Here is a 7,845-nt window from a genome sequence, read left to right as displayed (position 1 = left end):
TATACATATATTTATGCTGTGTTATCGGTCCGAAGCTACTGGAGATTTGCTGGAAATAGCTTTTAAGGGAGTGTTCTTACGAACACGACACAGTTTATTACTTCATTTCACTATCATCCTCTCCCTGCTTTCATCTCCTTGTTCCTAGAAGTCCAACAGTTAAAAGCTATTTCCCAAACAATGTTGACATACAGGTATTCCAGTACATCCGCCTTCAGAAATACACTAGTACAGATCTGCATATCCGTTACCCTTGTAAAGGGCTATCCGCTACCCTTGTACAAGGGTAGCGGATTTTAGGGTCGCTGAAAACCCTGAGCTTTCCGCTACCCTTGTCAAAGGGTAGCGGAAATGTAAGCATCCGCTACCCTTCTATTTTAGAAGGGTAGCTAATTCTCTTATTTTAATTTATTATTTCAAGTATTCGCTACCCTTCTGCGAATACTATTAATTTATTATATTTTTTTAAAACAATTCGCTACGTGTAGCGGATTGTTTTTTATAAATTAAAAAAAAAATTATTATTATATTTAAATTTCTCAATTTTTAAAAAACCTATACGGAATTCATATACTACATATCAACATAATACTAACCATCAACACAATATTATCAACAAACCATCAAAACACAATATTATCAACATACTATATTATAAATACAATATTATCAATACACAAGCTCATACATGCTGATGGTTATGTCGTTAATCCCTAAAGAGTATACCTGCCTAACTTTCTGTCTTTGATATTTATATGAGCTATAACGGGATGAACTTGAAAAGCTACATTGCGATGTCTCCAAGCTTCTTCTAATATGGCCATAGTCAAGCACCAAGCTGTTGTGTGCTTGTAGTTGCTTTCAGCTGTTGCAGCTGAAACTGAGCTTTTGGACTGTCTTTTTCGCCAGAAATCATTGCTGGATGAGAGGTTTTGCAACTGTGCCTTCCTTTTGGGCTCTCGTCTCCATCAAACCTCTAAACTTGCTTTGCAGCCAAATAGCCTTGCGTGTTGCGATGATGCACCTAAAATATGCTCTGCAGTAACAACAATTGATTAATTAAGCAAATATGACAGGTGAGGAGAGAGCAGCGGCGGCGGAAATGAGCGAGAAAGCTCAGATCTGGTTTTTTTTCGTTGTTTTGTGGTGAGAGAGTCGGTGTTAGCGGCGGTATTTGAGGCTGATAGAGGCGGTGACGACGGCAGAAAGGAGAGAGGAGAGGTGAAGACAGAGCGGCAGCGGCGGAAATGAGCGAGAGAGCTCAGATCTGGTCTTTTTTTCGTTGTTTGTGGTTAGAGAGGCGGTGTCGGCAGCGACGTTTGAGGCTGAGGAAGGCGGTGCTCAAATCTGGCTTTTTGTTCGTCGTTTGTGGTGAGAGAGGCGGTGTTGTCGGCGACGGCGTTTGAGGCTGAGGGAGGAGAGAGCTCAGATCTGAAATCTTTTTTCTGGTCGATCGATTTCTTATGTTGATGGTGGTCTCAGATGTGATTTTTTTATAGTATTAATTTTAAATTAATATAAATATCCGCTACCCTTTCTACAAAGAAGGGTAGCGGAAAGTATATACTGCTTAGACAATCGCTACCTTTTTTAAAGAAATGGTAGCTATTTTTTGTTCATTTATTTACCATCATGCCACCGCCCTGTTTTTTTTTAAAATAATAAACTACCCTTGTTTAAAGAAGGGTAGCCTACAGTCATGTTTCTTTGCTCCATTTTGTACTAGTGATACATTCTAGCAGTGTGTATACTTGTGTGCCTTCCCAGGTTGTAGTTTTGTCACCAGCCTTCAACATTTGTGGCTGTAGAATTCCCAGCAAATATGTTGAAACAATGTTATCTATCATCATCAAGCCTGGAATTAATCTATCAATAATATGGAGTCTCATTCTGTATGCGTACGCGAAACTGGATGGCGGGGAAACAACTATTGTTGGGGACAATTGCGAGCAATATTCCCACATAGGAGGCAGGAACACAACTTCATCATACTCCAGCAAAAACTCATCTTCCTCAAATTTGGGCACAACAAAGGCGTTTATGGATGGGTGGTTCAAGCGAGTCACCGTGAATGAGTCGTCGTCCACTGCGGACTCCGCGGTGTAGGACGTACTGGATTAACACCAGTGGCAGGCCACACCAACTCGCTCATGGACTTCACGGTGAAGTCATCATATATAACCAATGCTGATATGGGATTACTGACGGTTACCTGTCGACATTGCCGAGGATGGTGTGCTATACTTGACAGATGCGTCATGGAAATACGGACTTAAATGATGTTTTTCGAATGCTTGTGAAGGGAAATCCTACGGCATACTATTCAGAACAACTCTGTAGATGTGAAAACCAATTCTTGCCACTATGTGTCTAATGGGTCTCTGTTGAGCTAAGTATCATTATTACTATTAGGAATTATATGTGCATGCGTGATTATTATTTTGTTAAATATTGGCAGTGTATGCATGTATCATCACTAAGTTATATTTTATCTTTTAGTTCTCTTGGGTGGGCACTGTACTACATGAGAATTGACATAACTAGTAATGATCTACATGCATTTCAACACAATTAAGATTATTTCAACACAATTAAGATTATTAATATTCCGTATATATTATGACTTAGTTTTATTTACAGTAATATTTAATATACCGCATGTCTCCATCATGGTTGTTCCTTGATCCATAGATGTTATATCTTTCTTCTAGTCTCAATTGTGAATAAATGTGAATTCTCTCATTTGTTTATTTTCAATATCCCTTATTGTTAGCCATTCACCCTTAGCCTCATTACAAGCCTAATAAAGACCTTGATCTTAGCATGCATTCTTAGAGTTAAACTAGAGGGAGTATGAAGCCTATGAAATCTCATTCAAAGTCAAGTTTTGCATAATCTCAACTTAGTATTTGTGCACACTTGATCCCCACGTACTTTAATAATTTTGGTGCTTGGTTATTGGTTTGAGAATAGAACTTGTGTGGAATGCAAAAATGATTCTTGAAACAAATTGGATTGTGGTTTGATAGGTTGTGTAAAGTGGGAGTGTGATCAATTTCATTGCTAGGTTGGTGATTTATTTCTTGTCTTTAGGATAAGCAAATGTTTGTGGTTTTATGCTTGATAAGTGCTTATTTGTCTATATTTTCCCCCCTTTCACTAAGCCATTTTGCATATAGATCATGTAACACCCCCGATTTTACCATATTTTTAAAACTTAAATGCAAGAGAAAATCAATCTAATCATCCATTAAACATAAAGCATAAGCAAGTCTAATCGGGAGTATTATGCCACACCTTACAGTACTAAAGATGCACAGGCGGGAAAACTAAACAGTAAAAACAAATCAATAAGAGTCAAGGTACATAGGCCGCTCAAAAGGCTCACAGATCATCAAAACAAACGTCTAGACAAGGTGACTAAGCTAACTAACGCTCCAAGTCTAGCGCTCTCGAACATCTATTCAAAACCTGTAGAAAAGGAAAAACATAACATGGGGATGACACCCGGTCAGCGAATATTGCTGGTAACCCATCAATACGCGTTAAATAGCATATATAGATAAGTATAAGTCAAAACCATTTTCGAAACGGAATACAGTATATATCATTTCAAAAGCTATAGGGAGAAGTCAACTTCAAGAACTCATTCACACTCTCAAAAGGAAAAAGGAATCAACATCCTTACGACATTAACAAGACAAGAATCATGTAAGACAAAACAGCTCAAGATGCATTCTACTGATCACAAAGTAGAATACATCAAGACATGCTCACTAACCTAAGCTTTAGCTACTGCTTAAAGCTTAGGCTGATCCTCCAAAGAAGGCGATCCCTTGCTACAATACAATGGCAGACGCTTAGGCAGCTTCATTATAGCTGATTCCATGGTCGATTCAATTGAAGTTCTATCGCCGCCTTTAATACCTAAGACCCTTTCCTCGGACTTGACGGCCTTCTCTATTTTGAGGGAACCCTCTGATTTAGGATTCCCTGCTTCCCAGACTCGTCTCGTACGGCTAGGCACTTTTTCCAGGGTCAGTAGTCTCTGCCCTTGCTTCCTCCGTTGCAGGTTCGGCTACATCCGCTATATCTTATATATATGTAAGCCGTTGCCTCCTCTTTCGAGGATTAGTATTGAACGTAGTACGCTGTAGCAAGTTCCGTAGAGTAGCTATTTGCTGTGGCTTCTTTGAAAGCCCTTGTTTGTTCCTTTTCAGAAGCGGTTGATGGTTGGCTGTAGCGGTACACAAAGAAAAGAAAGTGAAAGCATATTTCAAAGCCCGTAGTAAGCTGAATGTAGACCGGTCCGGACTAAGAATCACTTCATCGATCGCCTACCTGTGGCCAGGGACAGGTCGACGAAGGCTATCCCTAATAACCATTCCATCGGCATCATACTCAAAAGAAGAGTTTGATCCTGGCTCTGAAGCGCTGGTTCGAATCCTGCTCCTTCCTTGGGCTGTATTACCGCTAATTATCGGTTCATTAGGGGAATCTCTTTCATTGCCGCCCCTCTGACGGACCTCCTAAAGAAAACAAGTTTTGGAAGAGGCCAAAGCTGCATAATCATTTCATCGCCGTCGCTTGGTGTACAACTGAAATTGATGATGCGTTTCCTCCTTCCTTGTTAAGGGAGGAATAATAAGGCATACAAACATCTATAATAAGTAAGAATCATTTCATCGACCAACAAAGCCAAAAGCAAGAAAAGGTTCGTAAGTACTCTTTTCAATGTCCACTTAGGTGAAAAGTACTCGTTTCGACGTTCGTTATCCTAACCGTCTCCTGCTCCAAAAGCCGGGGACCTATAGACCGGAAAGAGAGGCCTGTGCGACCCCAGGGAAGGATTTAGGCGCTTTGAACAGCCTCGTTCCCAAGAACCGTCCGCACAAAGTCAGGTATTGACCATTGCGGAGGTAATTGCCTGTCGGAAATAAGCATCCACTCCCGATAGTGCTCACAGACGCCCGAAAAGAGCCCTCCTATATCCGAGGGGGCGCTCTGGGCAGTCGATGTGATACTTACTATCGGATGAAGCTGTCGTGGATAAATCGATGTTACTAAAGTGGGTAGTTTCATGTTTCAAGTTGACATTAGAACCCTTTTTATTTTGATAAAGGGTTATCCGCTTAGTGAGCTAAGTCAATCAATGCCAATTTTGAAATGCATTTCAATGCGCTTTCCAAAGATGTAAAGAACTGGCCTGCCTGAGAGTGGAAGTTTCATTTACATTTAGACTGAGTCTCACTAGTTGTAGTTGTCCACCTTGTAACAGGATAAGCCCCATTATATTATTTAGAATAGTGGTTTAGTATATTTACGATAATATAGTGGGAGTAGCATTAGCAGAAGAAGGAAGTGAGACTTGAGATGCAAGGGGCGGAGACCAGATATTCTCTCTCTTTGAATCCAGATACGCCGATCTTTCACAGAAAGAATCGCAAGGATTTGAAAGCGAGTTCTCAAACCTAAACCTATTTACCCAGAAAGAAAATAGTAAACTGGGACTGGTTTTGCCTTCCCTATGCTAGCTTTCGTGCTCACCTTTCCATGCAAAGTGAAATTCTTAATAAATAGAAATTCTATCTGAAAGAAAGGTCATCCTATTAAAATAAAAGGGGTTCGGCAAAGGCTAATGCTGACAGCGACTAATGCCATCCTTGCTTTTCCCAACTAGACTTCACAACGTGAGCGCTCTTTACGTGATAGGGGCTACTTTGTTGATTCACCATACTAGGCTAAGCTCAAAGCTTTCCCCGGAGCATCTATTTATTTGCCTCTTTCCTTCCCCGTCTGTAGTTTCCGTCTTCTTCAATAATAAGTACCACCTGAAAATGAATTATCATACACAATCCTGCTCCTTAAACAACTGATAGCATACTAATGCTTTCTATTGGCAGCTCCCCGGAGGGAATTGTTTCTCCGTGTGATAGCCCCGCAGGGCAACTGTAGCTAGTATTCCTGGTATGAAAAGCTCACTGTATGACCCTAAGATACCTTGAGAGTTTATTAGATAGGCCCTACTTGAGCTCCTTTAATAACAACTGTTTGTCAGTAGACAATCTTGTTATAGATATGCAAAGTAACTCAATAGCCCCCTCCTTAGAACGGTTTGGGGAAACAGGTTGAGCAATGTAGGGAGTGTACAGCTTCACGAGGGATGCCTATCTGCTTCCTCTCACCTCTGCTCAGCAAACAAGGGTTGGGGCCCTCTTCAAGTGAGTGACTTCCCTGGTGGAAGTAATAACGAATGATAACAACAAGGACTACCCTTTTACAACTCCTTAAGCTACTGAAAGCAGTGAAGTGACCAATTGGTTGTAAGTGAACCTCTTGGTCTTCGATTTTTATTTAGGATTAGCAACATAACTACTTACCTCGTGCTATCCGACCCTCGCTCGGGTACTTAGGATATGAATAAGACCTTGTTTCCTCGGAAGAAGGTACCTCCTTCTAGTACTGACTGAGAGTGTAGGTACCCCTCTTTATATGGGTACCGAACGTTAGTAAAGTAAGTCTTAACGCCCGCACCGGACTTCCAATATGAATGAACTCTTCCTATGGTTGGTTATCGGGATCCCTTTTCTCTTTTTATTCAGTCTTTATTAGGTGGTGGTTTCTCACCCTTCCAAGGGTGATTCTGTGATATGGATTCTTCTTTGGTTTGTTGAGCTAATTCTTCATGTTGAGCGAATTCTTCTTTTAGTCTTTTTATTTCGTTTTTCCATTCATTCATCATTCCATCATCTATGGTCTTCCGTTTACCTTCATACTTCATTTTACTTTTTTCTCAATCTTCTTCATGAGGAGTGGATGAAAGCGTCGTTGTGCTTGCTTGATGGGCTTAGCATCTGGTTTGATATTAAGCCTGTGGACGGCGATTTCAGGGTCTAGCCCAGGCATCTTAGCCTAACTCCAGGCCAAGCCCAAGTATTCATTCCTTAAGGAGCTGGACGTATTGTTAAGCTTCCTATGAAGCTAGGCTGGCACTTAGGAAGATTGGACGAGGGTGGAGGGAGCACATCTGGTGGTATCGTATATAAGAGAGAGCTTCTTTTAAGAATGATCTGAAACTAAAAATTTCATAAGAGAAGAAAGAAAGTAGCCTAGTTCAGATGAAAAGGTATGCCACAATGCTATCCGAGTTCACAGGTGTCGTTCCGTCTACTTTTCTTTCCAAACTTTTTCAAAATTCAGTTTGTATACTCCAGGGGAAGGTGGCTGCCATGAAAGAGTAGATTCCTCTGAGACATGGGGAGAGGTGAGCTCCTGAGAATAAGAAAGAAACTTTTTAGCACTAACAGCCTTGAAGTCACCTTCTTCCCTCCTGCCCGGAAGCTAGAATTGGTATCAAACTCTTTCATTCAAATGAGTGAAATTCTTGTTCTGGAATGAATCAAGAATCAAGCCATTACACAGAACAGCCATAGAGGTCAAGTCGGGCGAGGAGGCCAACGACTGTCTCATTGCTTCTTTGCCGATGACCTCATTTTGTTTGGTAAAACCTGAGTGAAAAGAAGACATCCCCTTATCAACTAAGAATCCGTCACAAGTGAACCACTGAATGAGCTTACACAGCTTAAGCAAGAGATTCAATATTGAATAAGAAAGTGGATGATAAGGGCTTCCATTCTAAAGGCTCTTTTTCTCTAGCTGAAAGGCTCTCGCAGTAGTTGTTTTGTAAGGGCGCGTGAGAAGACGGTGAAAGGGAGGGACCACCACGGCTCCTCTCTTCTCGAGAATCCATACATCCCTTATCAGTGTATGGACAGCTATCTCTCGAGCACAGGTTTAGGTTCGGCCTCAATGGGAAAATAAAATTGAGCACCTAACAACGCATCT

The sequence above is a fragment of the Ipomoea nil genome, unplaced genomic scaffold, assembly GCF_001879475.1.
Source record: "Ipomoea nil cultivar Tokyo-kokei standard unplaced genomic scaffold, Asagao_1.1 scaffold0202, whole genome shotgun sequence".
Classification (NCBI taxonomy): domain Eukaryota; kingdom Viridiplantae; phylum Streptophyta; class Magnoliopsida; order Solanales; family Convolvulaceae; genus Ipomoea; species Ipomoea nil.
The sequence above is the reverse complement of the archived record's forward strand: the minus strand, read 5'-3'. Positions refer to the sequence as shown.